Raw genomic sequence first — 15,425 nt, 5'->3', positions numbered from 1 at the left:
CAGTTCAACAACAGGAACACCATTTAAGACAGTTGAAGTTGGTAGCGAGTGTGTCACCGATGTCTTGTACAAACCAGATGGCACAAACCAGAACTTGTGCATTGATGCAGGGTGAGTTGTCTTCTATACTGCAGTACAAATGTCATAACTCAGGATGTTCTGAATTAGACGTGTAGTGTTGTCAAAACCTCACACTTACAGACAGAAATATACTGGGACAAGTAGAGATAAAATCTAGTTTTTATTTTTTCGAATGTCCTTCGACTGTAGCTGCAACCGTCCTTCATTCATGCAAAGAAGGTCGGAACATAATGCTTGATGCGTTGATGCCACTGAACTATTTTGACATACCACTTGTGAAAGACGTATCCTTATCTTTGCAGATCCTCTGGTGAACACAGATGTTTTGATTTGAAAAAGTCTCCGAGCATAGGTATTTATTCTTTATTTCACTTTGTATGCATATCATATTTCCACCCCAGTGGTCTGAATGAGGCGAAGGTGACAGAACCCTTTCTAGAATCATAGGATATATATGATAGTATTGTTAGATTTATATTAACCTACACAGTACCATTATTTGAGACTTAGTTTTCTTTCACTTGGATGGAAATTTCGTGTTCAGGTCAAACTATTTGAAATATATCTTTCGTCGTCAGTTATGTCTATTCTCATAATTTTTTTTAACATCATTATTGTATTTTGATAAAGTCAAGCATTATGAGCCGTGTACACCCCATATGTCCCTGTTTTGAGCATGATGTGTGATTTAGTATGTCTCTTTTACCCGTCAGATCCGTGTGCTGGTGAAACCTGCAACACCCACGGTTCATGTCTGAAACAATCCACGACGGCAGAGTGCGTGTGTGAGGCTGGTTATACGGGCCCCAAGTGTCAAAGTCGTACGTCTACAAACCTCTATCATCACCATGATAAATTTTCTCCCTTAATTATAGAAACCGAAAGTAGATGATCCGATTTAAATTATTTGAAACGATAAAAGATGTATGAGTGACATGAATTTTAGGATGGGAACACTAGGAACTAATTTGTCTTTTTGTGGGGAAATATTTTAATCAGCTACACGCACATTGTTTAAGTAGTCTTTCGAAACGTATGTGATGAGGGAGAATTGGTTTTATTTATTGACAACCTCATTATATCAGTAAGGAATAAATCTTGGAAAATGACAAGATTGGCAAGTGAGATAGCAGGTCCACATTTGTTTCTTTTCAGGTTCAAGTTCCACAACAGTGAGTTGAACTGAATATAGAATACATTGTGAACAGCAAAAGAAACGCAAGTTTAAAAAAATGAAATCTCATAAAAGTAAGCGTCCATAATTAAGGAACGTTCGTGGTAAAGTGACGTAATGATTCCAGATAAGATGACGTCATGTAATTTGACGTCCATACAAAACCTTTGCACAAACACCCACAGTGTGCAATAAAACCATAATGATAGCAGCTGCATTGACGATTCTAGGTGGAAAGCATACATTTCACTCTGTCCTTTACAAAGGTTTGTGTGAAAAAAAACAGTTCCCTGTTGATGCTGGAAGATGCACAAGCGACACAATCGATTCCTAGACTAACGACTGAGCAGAGGGAAATGGCCATCGGAAAGATGCATGGAGGCATCTCTGCAACCGCTGTAGGTGGACACTTTGGCTATCAACTTACCACTACTACAGGACTTGTTCAACGTCATCAGCAAACTGGGTTTGCTGCTGATCGTCCCCGTACCGAACGGCCACGAGTGACAATTCATGCGCAAGATCAGTTCATCCAGGTCACTCATCTAAGGAACCGAACTCATTAAGCGGCCTCAGTTTATGTGTCAAGGGGGGCAGTGTCCAGCGATACGATTACTCATCGTCTTCGGGCTGCTTGAATCCACTGCCGACGTCCGGCAGCCATGTGTGGGGCCAATTTTGACGCGTCAACAACGCCAACGACGTTCACAGCCCTCACACAGCAAGAGTGCCGATGGATATGGCTCAGGACAACATTTAACGTTCTTCAATGGCCATATCTGTCCCCAGATGATATGTCTCCCATTGAACATTCTGAGACGACATTTGACGTCTGAAGGTACATAGCTACTCACATTTGCACAACTAGAGCAGAGATTGGTGTTTGAGTGGAACAACTTGCCTCAAGCATTCTTTCAAATTATAGTGAGCTCGATGACGCGATGTTGCACGCCCCCTATGCAAGTTCGAGATGGCTAGAAGCTCTACTAAAGAGACTGTCTGGGCGTATCTACATTTGACGTACTGTGATTTGAACAATTTAAATTTGAACGTATTGCAATTCAATGTCAGCAGCAACTTTCAGCTGTTAAATTGAGAGTGTTGTCTATAGAATAAATGATTAGACACAAATTTGGTTGTATTCTATTTAAAAACTGGACAAAAAGCCAGACTTGCGTTCCTTGTGTTGTTCAGTATATTAAAGTTTAATTCATTCTTTACAGTTTTCAACAATCCTTAAGAGCATAAAAATGTATAGTTTTAAAATTTATTTATAATATTCTACACTTCAGTTCCCACTGTGTTATCAAGTTGTGTGTGCAGATTACATTTTTGAACACAAACGATCCACATAACCTTTGGGTATTTTTAAAGTAAATACCTGTCATGTTCATCTGTATGTCTACATTTTGTCAATTTAAGGACGGTTTCTCCATCCCTACAATACCAGATGGTTCAGTGATCCCATGCACTGTAGGAACTACTTGCACCCTCCCGGTCACGACTCGGCCCGGACACAGGTGAGTGGATGCAACATATTGCACCATTGAACATTACTCAAGGTGATGAACAGCCTGTCTGAGGAATGTCAAGGAGTAGTGTTTTCACACTTGTGAGTGAGCGAGTTTAGTTTTACGACGTATTTAACACTATCCCAGCAATATCAAGGCAACCACTAGGCACATTGGATTATTGTTGCTTTGGATTTTCTATGAACAAGAGTGGAGAATGTGTGTATTTTAAGTATTTGTTGTTTAACATTTCAATGTTTAAACAATGTGTCGCCATTCTGTAAGCAGTGACGTTGATGGTTGATAGTTGATGACTGACGTTATGATCATCGATCTCCTTCTGGAAGATGTTGCGTAATGCGTGGAAGGTTGTGAGTTATTCCCAATGTTATCAGTGGGACGTTGTGAGGTAGGTTCGTGGATATGTAATCGAAAGCTAGAAGATCTGAAATGGTTCAGACACTGTAATTTCTTAACAAATGTTCAAACATGAATCGAGTAGCAAACATACCATTCCACGTGGTTTCGAAGTCGCGTTTCCACTTTCTTATATATCTGTATACACAGACACAGAATCACATAGACACAGACACACACACACACACACAGACACACACTCACACATGCGCAGAGAGAGAGAGAGAGAGAGAGAGAGAGAGAGAGACACTCACACACACACATTAATCCGTATGCATATGTGTTGTCATGTTATTTCTATTTTCAAGTCTAAAAATGCCTATTGCCTCAAACATCCCCTACGTCGTTGAACCTGGATTAACTCCTGCGACGGACACCAGAATCCGATTATCACCGACTGATAAAAACATCGGTGATAATAAGATGTGTGTGGAAACGTAAGTAACTGACATTATACTGTCAAACACACACTTCTCTTTTACAGTCTTGTTAATTATATATGTGCGAGTGAGTGAGTGAGTGAGTGAGTGAGTGAGTGAGTGAGTGAGTGAGTGAGTGAGCGATCGATAGGGGCTTGGTTCATTGTGTCATCGAAGTGCGCCAACTCATCATTGGATCCAACGCAGAACCCAATAGGATCCTGGCATAATCAAGGTGCGCAATATATTGCCAATCAACAATAGTTTCATAATTTCACTACTTTGTACGACACGATTAAACGAATAAATAAGGTTAAATTACGTTGCCTGTTATTTTGATATACATGCAGAGCTAGGACACATACCGGGTGTTTTCACTGAACTGGTGTATTTTCAGCCAAGACGGGTCATCTAGACGATGCTACGTTGTGAAGGTGCAGAGTCCAGGTAAAGCATTTTGAGGGTTGAGCAAAAAAAACCAGTTAAAATGCCATGGACACAAGGCAGACGCTTCTCCTAACTGAAAATGAATATATCTCTCTTAAACAACGTTACTTGACTGAAATATATATCTACGCTATATGCCTATCAATAAATTAGGTTAACTCACTGCATAATATACAATTTTACTTTGATATCATTGCACGGGGGTACATTGAATATAACATAGTGCGCAACCTGTGAAAAGTGGAACTGCGGGTTTACGCAACGTGGGTAGATCTGCTTTTACTAGGATACTTACATAAACCCACAAGGAGTCAGTTCTTATGAATAAAAAGACAACAGTAATAACTTTCCTGACAGTTTGTTTCACAGATTATTTATTCGACAAAATAATCCTGAAACTATCTACATCGTCCTCAGCAATAACATACCCCAAGACTTATTTATCAGCCAATCAGGAAGCAGTAGTCTGTTATTGAGTGTGGCCTGATTGTTTTCAGATTCGTTTAAATCAAAAACGAAAAACAAAAATTGCTTGTTTACTAATCGAATGCCATAGAATCACTTACAGATGAATTGAACGTACTTCCCAAACCGTTTCGTTGTTTAAAGGTGGCGTAAGAAATCCACATGGGTCTGCCGTGGGCACATCTGTGTCGGCGATCCTGTTATGTATATAGGAAATCTGCTGTAATCCGTACATGTGAAAAATACACGAACGACCCTTTTCTCAGTCGTTCAAGTGAAACATGAACCACAATTTGGTCATTCGTGCAATGCGTACATACAAGAGGTAATGCAGAAAACATTTGACCGAAAAATGCAGATTTGTGTGGAAAATGATTTGAAAAATGCAAGTTTGGTATAATGCTTTAATGGTTTGTTTACTTTTATATAGTTTCTAACTACTAAAAAGTATGTTTTCTCCTCTAGGCACGCTAGCTGGGCTCGGTGTTGACTCTAGCAAGGTATGTGGCTTAATTCTTCATCATCGTCATCATCATCATCATCATCATCATCATCATCCGTGTTCGGTCAGAGTAATTTCAGAATACGAGGGCTGGTCAAAAAGTTCTAAGCCTACACAACTTCCAGACAGGTGACACCAACTAATCTTAGGAGTGTTGCTGGACAGTGTTCTTCATCAGTATTTCCAGTCATTTTACTCAAATAGATTAACCAGTTCTAAAGCAACAGGCCCTTGAAGCATACTTCAGATCATTAATAACGGAAATAACTATGTTGTTTATTTAATGACTGAACAGTAAAGAATTTGGGAACAAATGATCAACAATAAAACAGTGTTATCATTTAATATTTTAATGCTATTATAAAATGTATTTCTTGTTAAAACAACTTTCACCAAGAGTAACAGTATATATTAATAAGAACAATATTAACGTTATTTCACTGGATATATATGACATAGGTGTCGTCATTCTTTATAGCCCCATGTTCTTCGACCAACTTTGACGAGCGGAACAATAATACCGTGTCCATCGAGCTGTGACATCTCCGTCCTCGTGGATCCAGGGACGAATCCACAAAAGTACGATATGCCTAGTGTCTTATGTATAAAAAAATACGGACCAGTCACGTTTACAAACGCTGCAGAGTGACCCATTTGTGTCCTTTCAGAACATTCCCATATTAATTCGTCAGCAAATATTTAATATACAACATGGAAAATGACGTCATTTCATGCCAAAACATTCCGAATTTCACTTTTCTTGCATAGACCTATCTGTCAATACATCCTGTTAAAGGAATTGATGCATATGTTGAACAGCGGTGTGGAGGTCGTTCAAACGAGAGGTCCAACAATAGCAACACCAACAATAACGCCCACGCCGGACGGGAAATTCAGCATTAAAGTTCCAATAATACCTGATAGTGCCAAACTCGGTCTTCAGCCCGTGTGTTTCAAAATCAAGAATAAACTTACATCGTAAGTATCATCTCAGATTGTCTGCTCCTCAGTAGACATTTTGTAGAAAGTCCTTTTGTGTATGTTTTCCAGACGTGCCACATCATGATGTGCAAGTAAATTAACTTCTTTGATGAGAGGCATTTTTGAAGTTGTGAGGATGAAGGAAAACCAAGTGTTATGGATAGCCAGCCTCTTACTGCAATGAGTGCGACGTTTGGGTTCAGGCAATAACACTGTAATCAACATGTGCACATCTGATATCGGTGTTAGTACCTACACCGAAACGAAACGTCACGAGCATTGCAAGGAAAAAGTTGACCATCCATAAAACTTGGTTTTCCTGCAAGTAAATTAGAGATTTATGTTGGTGAAAAAATGCCCGAGTAAAACAGTCCGTAGACGTTTGAAATGTTGATTAAAATCTTATATGTAAAACGGGATCAGGATGTAAGACGGTCTTGGATGACACGTCATCACATCCCAAAAGCGTAGATCGATGTTCATGCTATTGATCACTTGATTGTCAGTCCCACATTGGAATATTTCCAGACTTCGCCTTATAGCTTGATATTACAAACAAACTAATAAAACAAACCCTCTGTATGCTCATATTACAAGTTTTCCTGGACCGGAATTCCCTTGATGACTTTTACAATAACTCTTTTTCATCTTTCTTCGACATTCCACCCATCGTTTTGTAAATGCCCGTTCAAGTAATGCTTTCTTATCATCGTGTTCATGAGTTTTTTGTCGCACTGTTCTTTTTATACACAGACTCGAAGGGAACGAATGGTGTGCAAATGTTAATCCAACAGTTCATGTTTCAAGTAAGATTTACTTTGACAATATTTCCCCTGTAACTGTACATCACATCTGTCCTGTACATGCAGGAGATCGGTTTCTTATGCAAAATAAAACATAACAAACGTATAGGTTGAATCATAAGTATACCTTTCGGGTAATGTGGTTCTTTTATCACTAAATCATCTACATTCAACAAAACACCAATCACTAAATGTCACTATTCTTTTGAATTTTGAGAACAAAGACACCCATGAAGATTTGTTTTAACTCTTCTCTCTGACTTCAGCATCCAAGCCTACATTAGGTCCGACACCGAAGGTAAGGTTCTTTCACATTAACAGAAAGTGGAAGAAGGTATTTTTCACCTACCTGTTTCTCACGAATAGCAGCAAACTTACTAATGCTTTTTCTAAGATGTCTCGGTAAAAGATCAAAGGAGCCGACAATACTTTAATACCGACAATTCGATAATATGCTCTTTTTGCATTTGGCGTTATGCTTTGGCGTTACTACGCCAAACTAGTCTGTCCACACGTAATCGGACACTTTTGCATTACGTCACAATGAAACCCTGAACTATAATAACATCAAAGCACTCGGACTACCGTCCTCGTGATATAATTATAATGCTCGTAGTTCAGGGCAAAGCTATACTTTATTACAAAACACATTGGGGTAGAGCGAACTTTATTTCCCAATTAACGTAATAATCGCCCACTTACCCTTCTCCTTGGATCTATGAACACACAATTCCAGTGATGGTCAATTGGTCCATTATTGAACTCACGTGGGTTCGATTGTATTTGGTCCCTAGCATTCAGTTCTGCTGGAATACGTAAGTCGTAACTGGTCATTGTCTGGTCCAGATGACATTATTACCTTAGTGTTGAGGATTGCGTATTGATGATCTCCCCTGTGCCCTACATCCATTTACTTATTCAGTCCTACAGTTTACATCTGCATACTTTTACACAAGTTTGTTTCTGTTTCTGAAGGAAATAATCTCGACTTCACTCCCCGACAACTCCGTCATCACATGTACTGTTGACACCACCTGCTCCGTCGACATCAAAACAGTTCCTGGCACCATGTGAGTTGAAACCAGATTTGAAGTTTCATAGTCAGGTTTGCAAACACTCAAACCATAAGTCTGCAATAAGAAGTTCTGTGTCGAAATCCCTATTGATTCCTTGGAGCAGGAACTAAGTTCCCTGATTACAATAACAGAGAAGCTACATTATCTGATCTGGTTATCTGCCTGTTTACCCGAGCCGTGCTATCAGATTGCCGTGATATTGGTTGAGTACTGTTTACCAACTCAGCTATCTCCAGACCAACAGTGGAATAATTTCTCCCGAATTAGCTATGTGACTGTTTAGAGGGGATTATTGATCAGCGGTATAACTGTATTTATTTCAGATTTCAGCCAGCGTCTGGGGTGATCCCAGCCACTGTTACAACGGACACAACTGACCCCGATCAACACACGTTGTCTGTCACCCCTTCCCAAACAGACATTGGAGAGCACACAGTTTGTGCAAGCACGTGAGTATTTTGCAGAACGATCAGTCTGTGTTGGATTTTAAGGGTAAGTAATGAGTAATGTGTTAGTGCATGCTGAGAATTCTACCAGTCGTAAATGTAATCAAATACACGTACGTCAACACATTGTATCGTTTTGTGGTAAGCGTCATCATGACGATATTAACAATTTGTCGTTACAGACTCAGACTTTAGTTGCGCAAAATATTTCAGACAAGACTAACTAGCTGGGTCTCTTTTAATTCGCATTAGGGTAAAAGGGAAAGTTAAATCTTTCTTTCTCTTTCATACTCCGAAATCAAAGATAATAAACTATGTTGTATGATTCAGGGGAAAAACACGGTGTTTTTTTTTAATTCAGAGCCTTCGAACTGAATGATTTACAGGACTGCTAAATGTTAATTTAATTCCAGAACCAACAACGACAGGAAATGCTACACGATAAAAGTCACACCCAATCCAAGTATGTACAAGCTATCCTATATATGTTTCATGTGATAAAACACGAATGTAATATGATATTTACAACTTCATTTTTGGTAAATTTGAATAAACATCGTCCTGTGGATAGAGATACAAGAGAGAGATTAGTGATAATACGTCATGGTAATTAGTGACGTCACGATGATGGCTACATGTTTGTGCCAATCCAACCACAGGAGTATCTCTGTTTGCTGCAGTGTATTCCGACTGAGAACTTTAACACTTCTTTGTAGATTCGTTCGGAAAAGACCCAACGAAGACTCACCTGCCAACCAGTGCGTATATTAAAATGCTGTATTACATTACATGATATCACGTCTTCATATATATAATAGACCCGTGAAGGTACGGGGTAGAATAGGCCTTCAGTAACCCATGGGGTTTGCCATCAAAGGTGACTCTGCTTGTCGTAAGACGCGACTAACGGGATCGGGTGGTCAGACTCGCTGACACGTGTCATCGGTTCCCAACTGCATAGGTAGACGCCCATGCCGTTGATCACCGGATTGTCTGGATCAGACTAAACTCACTGACTCATATCTAATGTTCATCAATAATGATATTATCATTGCACATCAAGCGTGAGGACCATTTCTGGTGTTCCCGCCGTCTCAAACATTGCTAAAACTAAACTCAATTAACCAGATGTCAGTGTCCGATTTTCAATGACATCTGTGTAGATACTGGCACAGTCCATGTTTTCTATCTTCAGGTCCACATCTGCCATGCGGACCGAACGATCGTGTGAGTACCAACTATGTACCCACATAACTTTCAGTGTATTACACACCCTTACAACACTGTTTTCATTCAGATTGAATGAGAGGTTTTGGTGCTTCTAAAACATGTGAATTCATTCGGGACACACACATACTGCATGATTTTTTCATCTGTAAATAACAAGATTTATTTATAAGATTTATTTCCTGTTAGTTCATTCTATATGTAATGGAATTTTATTTTTCAAAATATTTGCTAACAGATCATTTCCCGCAAAGGTCTTGGCATTTAGTATTGTTATCTTTATCATTTAGTATTGTTATCTTTATCATTTAGTACTGTTATCTTTATCATTTAGTACTGTTATCTTTATCATTTAGTATTGTTATCTTTATCATTTAGTACTGTTATCTTTATCATTTAGTACTGTTATCTTTATCATTTAGTATTGTTATCTTTATCATTTAGTACTGTTATCTTTATCATTTAGTATTGTTATCTTTATCATTTAGTACTGTTATCTTTATCATTTAGTACTGTTATCTTTATCATTTAGTATTGTTATCTTTATCATTTAGTACTGTTATCTTTATCATTTAGTATTGTTATCTTTATCATTTAGTACTGTTATCTTTATCATTTAGTACTGTTATCTTTATCATTTAGTATTGTTATCTTTATCATTTAGTACTGTTATCTTTATCATTTAGTATTGTTATCTTTATCATTTAGTATTGTTATCTTTATCATTTAGTATTGTTATCTTTATCATTTAGTATTATACTTATGAAAGTGATCATCGTCATCATCCTTGTTCCGCATGTATGTAGTGAGTTATTAGTGAGATAATACGTGCAGGTATCACATTTCATTATTTCTTTGTTTCCACTAGCCTGAAATCGTCGGAGCCGCATCTTCGGTAGAGTGTCTGTCATCAGGGTGCAGCATTCATGTCCTTGTCAAACCGCCATCTTGTGTTACAACGTAGGTACCAAGACAATAGTGTGTGTATGTGTGTGTGTGTGTGTGTGTGTGTGTGTGTGTGTGTGTGTGTGTGTGTGTGTGTGTGTGTGTGTGTGTGTGTGTGTGTGTGTGTGTGTGTGTGTGTGGTGTGTGTGTGGTGAAACCGTGCATGACCATGTAACAGCTCTACTGACTTTCTTCTGTTGCTTCCCTTACTGTTGACATTCATAATTACTCGTGGTAAGGGTGTGGTTAACTTAGTTTTGATGTTACATTATACTATAAGCTCATACAAACCTACTCTATGAAAGCTGAAAAAATGTTTATTTCCCCAAGTGATGATAAAAAGCGACAGAATATAGAGCCATTCATGGAGCAACTTGCTCTGTTAACAGTGTCAGGCGACACCCAAAACGTGTCACCGTGCATAGTTATATTTGTTTCTAGTTTTCTAATATATCACATGTTTTATCAGAAACCCGATTTCGGTGAACCCTGTTGGTACAAGTCAGTTTAGCAATGGTCCAATTCGATCTGTGGGGTCATATAAAGACGTCGAGATTCAGATTGGACCATCAGCGCCCGGATCCAAGAACGTTTGCATGAAAGCCAGTGCAGGAGTGAGGTAGGAGCTTTGCTAGTCAAAATGTACACACATATGTAGGGACGCATTCCTTTACGATGGGGCAAGTTTACTTTTTTCGCAAACACCTAATCTGATTATTGATGTCATTATCGTGACATGTGCTTGTAACTTGTATTCTGACTTATGCACCTGGTGGTATATGTATCAGCTGATAATACACTAACATTATTCTCTGTTGTGGCGTTTTTTGACATTATGCTTAAACTTATTGACTATATGGTATCATTATGGTTATGTTGACTGTATCAAACGAAATAATTCGGTAATTTACTGAATGTGTCACGTTGTATCCTTTACTATTTCAGCTTAGTATCACGACAGCTGTGCATAAAGGTAGAAACAAAGCTTGATTCCGGTGGCAGTATACTCACACCAGGTATATGTATTATGAAACCGTTAAGTGTGTGTAACCAACAAAATTTCATTTCTCCTTTGTCAGCTAGTAGTAAGCCAATACGAAAAAAGATCTACACGTATGCTGTGGTAAAACATTTACAGAAACAAAAAGCACTATACAATGATCATACATGCTGATTAAGTATCATTATTGCAGAACACATTTAGTCCTATCTTTCCAACGTCATATAGGCGAAAATGCAGTCGAAACTGGAAAATCCACTTTTGACAGAAAAATGCATTAAATGCATTAAACAGTTAACAATATATGAGTAACCAAATACGGGTCGGATACAAGATTGTCCACAATATCAGTGACTTTCTCCGACTTTTCACAGGTGCAAAACCCCAACCGGCAAAACCAACACAGGTCACTTGTACATTAGGAACCCAGTGCCCCATTCCAATTGCTACATCGCCAGACAGGTAATCAGCAGTACTCTCAACATCGCTCATACTTTAAGATATTGCAGTAATACAGAAACTGATCTAGACTCTCAAATGAGGAAGTCCGTTAAGAGTCAGACAGGAATTCAGCATAACTCTCAATAACATAACGCTGATATTGCAATAAAATTTAAACTGAACGACACTCCTACATGAGGAGGTCCATTATGAATCTTGTCAACACCAAACCCTAGAATCATCTTGTCTACACATGGAACATCACTGTTTACCTCTGCAGGCTGCTGCAACAAAGTCCCAACCTGCCTGTCATGTCGCCTATACTAAGCGGTGGCCAGTCCATCCAACCTGTTCTGTATCACGCCAAGGTACCTGGCCGGCAACATGTTTGTGTTAAGGCTGAAAGCATCTCTGACAGGTGAGAGGAAGCTACAGATTACTGACTTTCATAAACCTGTATTGTTATTATGTACAATAACCAAGGACATTTTTATGCATACATGTATCAGACTTGTTTATGGACAGTGTATTGACGTTAAATGCGTGCATCGCAATAGTGTACATTGAATAGAATTATTTGTTTTACTTTATGCGTGATGTAACTAGCCTAGAGTATACCTTGTGTCATCATGAACACCTGGTGTCTTTATCGATTTTCAGTGATCCATTCATGTACGTTTTACAGTCATTGTCCTCATTGCACCAAATACGGAATTTGCTTTTGAGGATAATCAAGACATGGTATTCTTCTGCACTGTCGTTCTAATCTATATTTCACTGGACTATATACAACGAAGGATATTTTATGGTTTGTTCCTCTATGGATAGTTTTCCAAGAACTTTAAAATGTAGAATTCCTGTTAGTAATACATCTTCACGGACTGCCGTGAATTATGGACACATTGTGTTCATGTTTCAGAAATGACGTTGAAACCATATGCATGGATGTAGATGTGGTAGCACCAACCCAAGGTAGTACGTCTAGGATACATCTTATATAGTGAATGGACACTGTTTTGATGCAATCTCCGTCTAAATGATTATTGTCTGAGCCTCATGGGAGGCATGGTCACCTGGTTGCTAGGTGATCGTGTCACCAATGACTGACTCAGTGGTACATCTCTCATTATCACGTTATGAGATCATCCACCACCTAACAGGACATGGTTATCAGACGCTAATGTTTGGTTGATCGATTACTGACAGGCTACAGTGATATGTACGAAATATCTTATACATGTTGAAAATCGAGGGTAGCAACGTTGTCCAGCTCGTTTAATACCCGATCACCCCATCTGAAGTTTAGTAATCTGCGTCATCGCTTGTATTCTGAATTCGTTCCTAGAGTAAAATATTTGCTTCGCGAGGTGCAAAATTGCCGATGCATCTTAAAGCAGCATTTACACACTCACTCCAATATACAGTGTTTGTATACACTCCGACTGTCTTCAGTATGGTTGGTGGGGTATGACAAACACATCATAATGTTCTATTATGGCTAAAGACAAACGGACGCATGTCAGTGTGTGTGTGTGTGTGTGCGCGCGCGCGTGCACGAATGTACCTCATTCTTTCATGTTCTAATTTAACTCTTTCTTTGTTTCATATGTCACAGACCCAGGACAGCAGTGCATAGGAGCCAGTAAGTATCATATCCATCTGTCATGCAGAATGGACTGAAAATAGCATAATGAGTTTCGATTTCGAGCTTGCTTTAAGTTAAAACATCTTTTTTATAAGAAAATAAATATCTGATTTCACAGATGCAGCATATGCATTTCTCAAAAAAAATTTAACCGATAGTCTGAAAACCAAGTATTGTATTCTAATTCATCAAAATAATTTTCTTATTGTCAATTTCATATTTTTGTTTGCAGCTAAACAGCAAATGGTGAGTGTTTTCAGTTTAATTCGTTTGATATGATCAAATGAAATCACACTGCCGTCACACAAGAGTAGACAATACACTGGTAATAAATAATAAAATGTTTTTATATGAGTGAGTGAGTAAACTGTATGGCTGTTATATCACGGGATGTCAATGTGATATTTATACCCTTACTGAAGCCTGCCTCAACCATTTGTCCCAACAAACTGGTTGGCTAGGTTGTTCGATAATCGGCAACATTTCATCTGTATGGTGGATCTACAAATAATCGAGTCTGGACCGGACAATCCAGTGATCAACCGGATGATTATCGATCAACACAACTGGGATACGATGACATGTGTCAAGTCAGTGAGTCTGACCACCCAATCCCGTTAGCTGACTCTTGAGAAAAGCATGGGTGGCTGAAGACCAATTCTAACCCTGATCTTCAGGGGTCGCCACTTTAATGAAACTTCTACATGAGCTTCTGTATTGTACTGATAAATAATAATCTAGAAAAGACGCAGTTAACAAATACTTCCGTAATCAAGGGACGCAACTCTGCTTCGGCACTGCAGTGCCTTTGGGTCCTCGTGGTTTTAGAAGATTTGTTTGGAATTTAACGTCCAGACTAATATTTAGTCTCTTAGATTAAACTACCATATATCAAACGTTGACGTTCTGGTATAGACAATAAGACAATGATTTGATTAACAACATGCGCATTCCCCTGTGAAGTTATTGTAGTGTATTTTGTAGTATTAACTGTAGTGTGGCATCTATTATCAAAACTAAACAATTGCTCCTGTGTCCTAGATCGAGGCATACCATTCGGGAAGAATGACATGCAAGTGTACAGATCCTGTAACCAAGAAGACCACGACGGTCATACGCCCCCGTGTGAGCAATACCAAGCTACTGAGTGTAGCCGGAATAGGGTTCGGCAGCGGTGTGGGGACGCTTGCTCTGGTTGCCCTGGCCTATCTGGCAGTCACCAAACTGAAGAGCATGTCCTCTTCTGGTGACACCTCTTCGAACCGCGACATGCTCAACTTCGACTACGACAGGAATTACTGACAGTTGACTGTTTTGTGTGCCTTTGTGTGTTTATGATGTATTAATTCTTTGTTTAGGTTAAAACCGTTTGGACTTCATGAACACTGATAAATAATACTGACATGGACTTCATTTGGAAGATTATAGCCTTGAAATTGCTGAAAACATAAACTTCACGACTTCAATAATAATTGCATTACTTTCTCTTTGTTTTGCTGTCTTGATATTATCCGTTATGTACCGAGAACATAGTTATAAATCACAGAGTTTCAATTTTCATAAACGTGAACACCAATAAACACTTCAACATTTCCTTGTTTCTGAAGCATACATAAAATGTGTTAATAATATTGTGTAAAAGCATGCCTGTGATATGTTGTAGTGATATTGAAATATTTATTTTGTGAATAAAATCTCCATTTCACTCTTACGGGGATTGCTTGTTTAATACTATGTTAGTAGATTCTTCATGCACATGTGCTTTGGCTACATTAGTCACATTGGAAACAACAGTAACATATTTTCAAACAGGGGGTGGAAAGTGAGACTGCTTATTGGTTTACG

At 38.7% G+C, this 15,425-nt stretch overlaps 1 pseudogene; it reads left to right on the top strand.

Annotated features, from left to right (window-relative positions):
- Positions 1-14,882, top strand: part of LOC137295168 (mucin-2-like) — a 100,001-nt pseudogene extending 85,119 nt beyond the window's left edge.
- Positions 14,883-15,425: the final 543 nt, after the last annotated feature.

This window comes from Haliotis asinina, chromosome 8 (assembly GCF_037392515.1).
Source record: "Haliotis asinina isolate JCU_RB_2024 chromosome 8, JCU_Hal_asi_v2, whole genome shotgun sequence".
Lineage (NCBI taxonomy): Eukaryota > Metazoa > Mollusca > Gastropoda > Lepetellida > Haliotidae > Haliotis > Haliotis asinina.
Note: the sequence above shows the minus strand (reverse complement) of the source record. Positions and strands in the feature narration are given on the sequence as shown.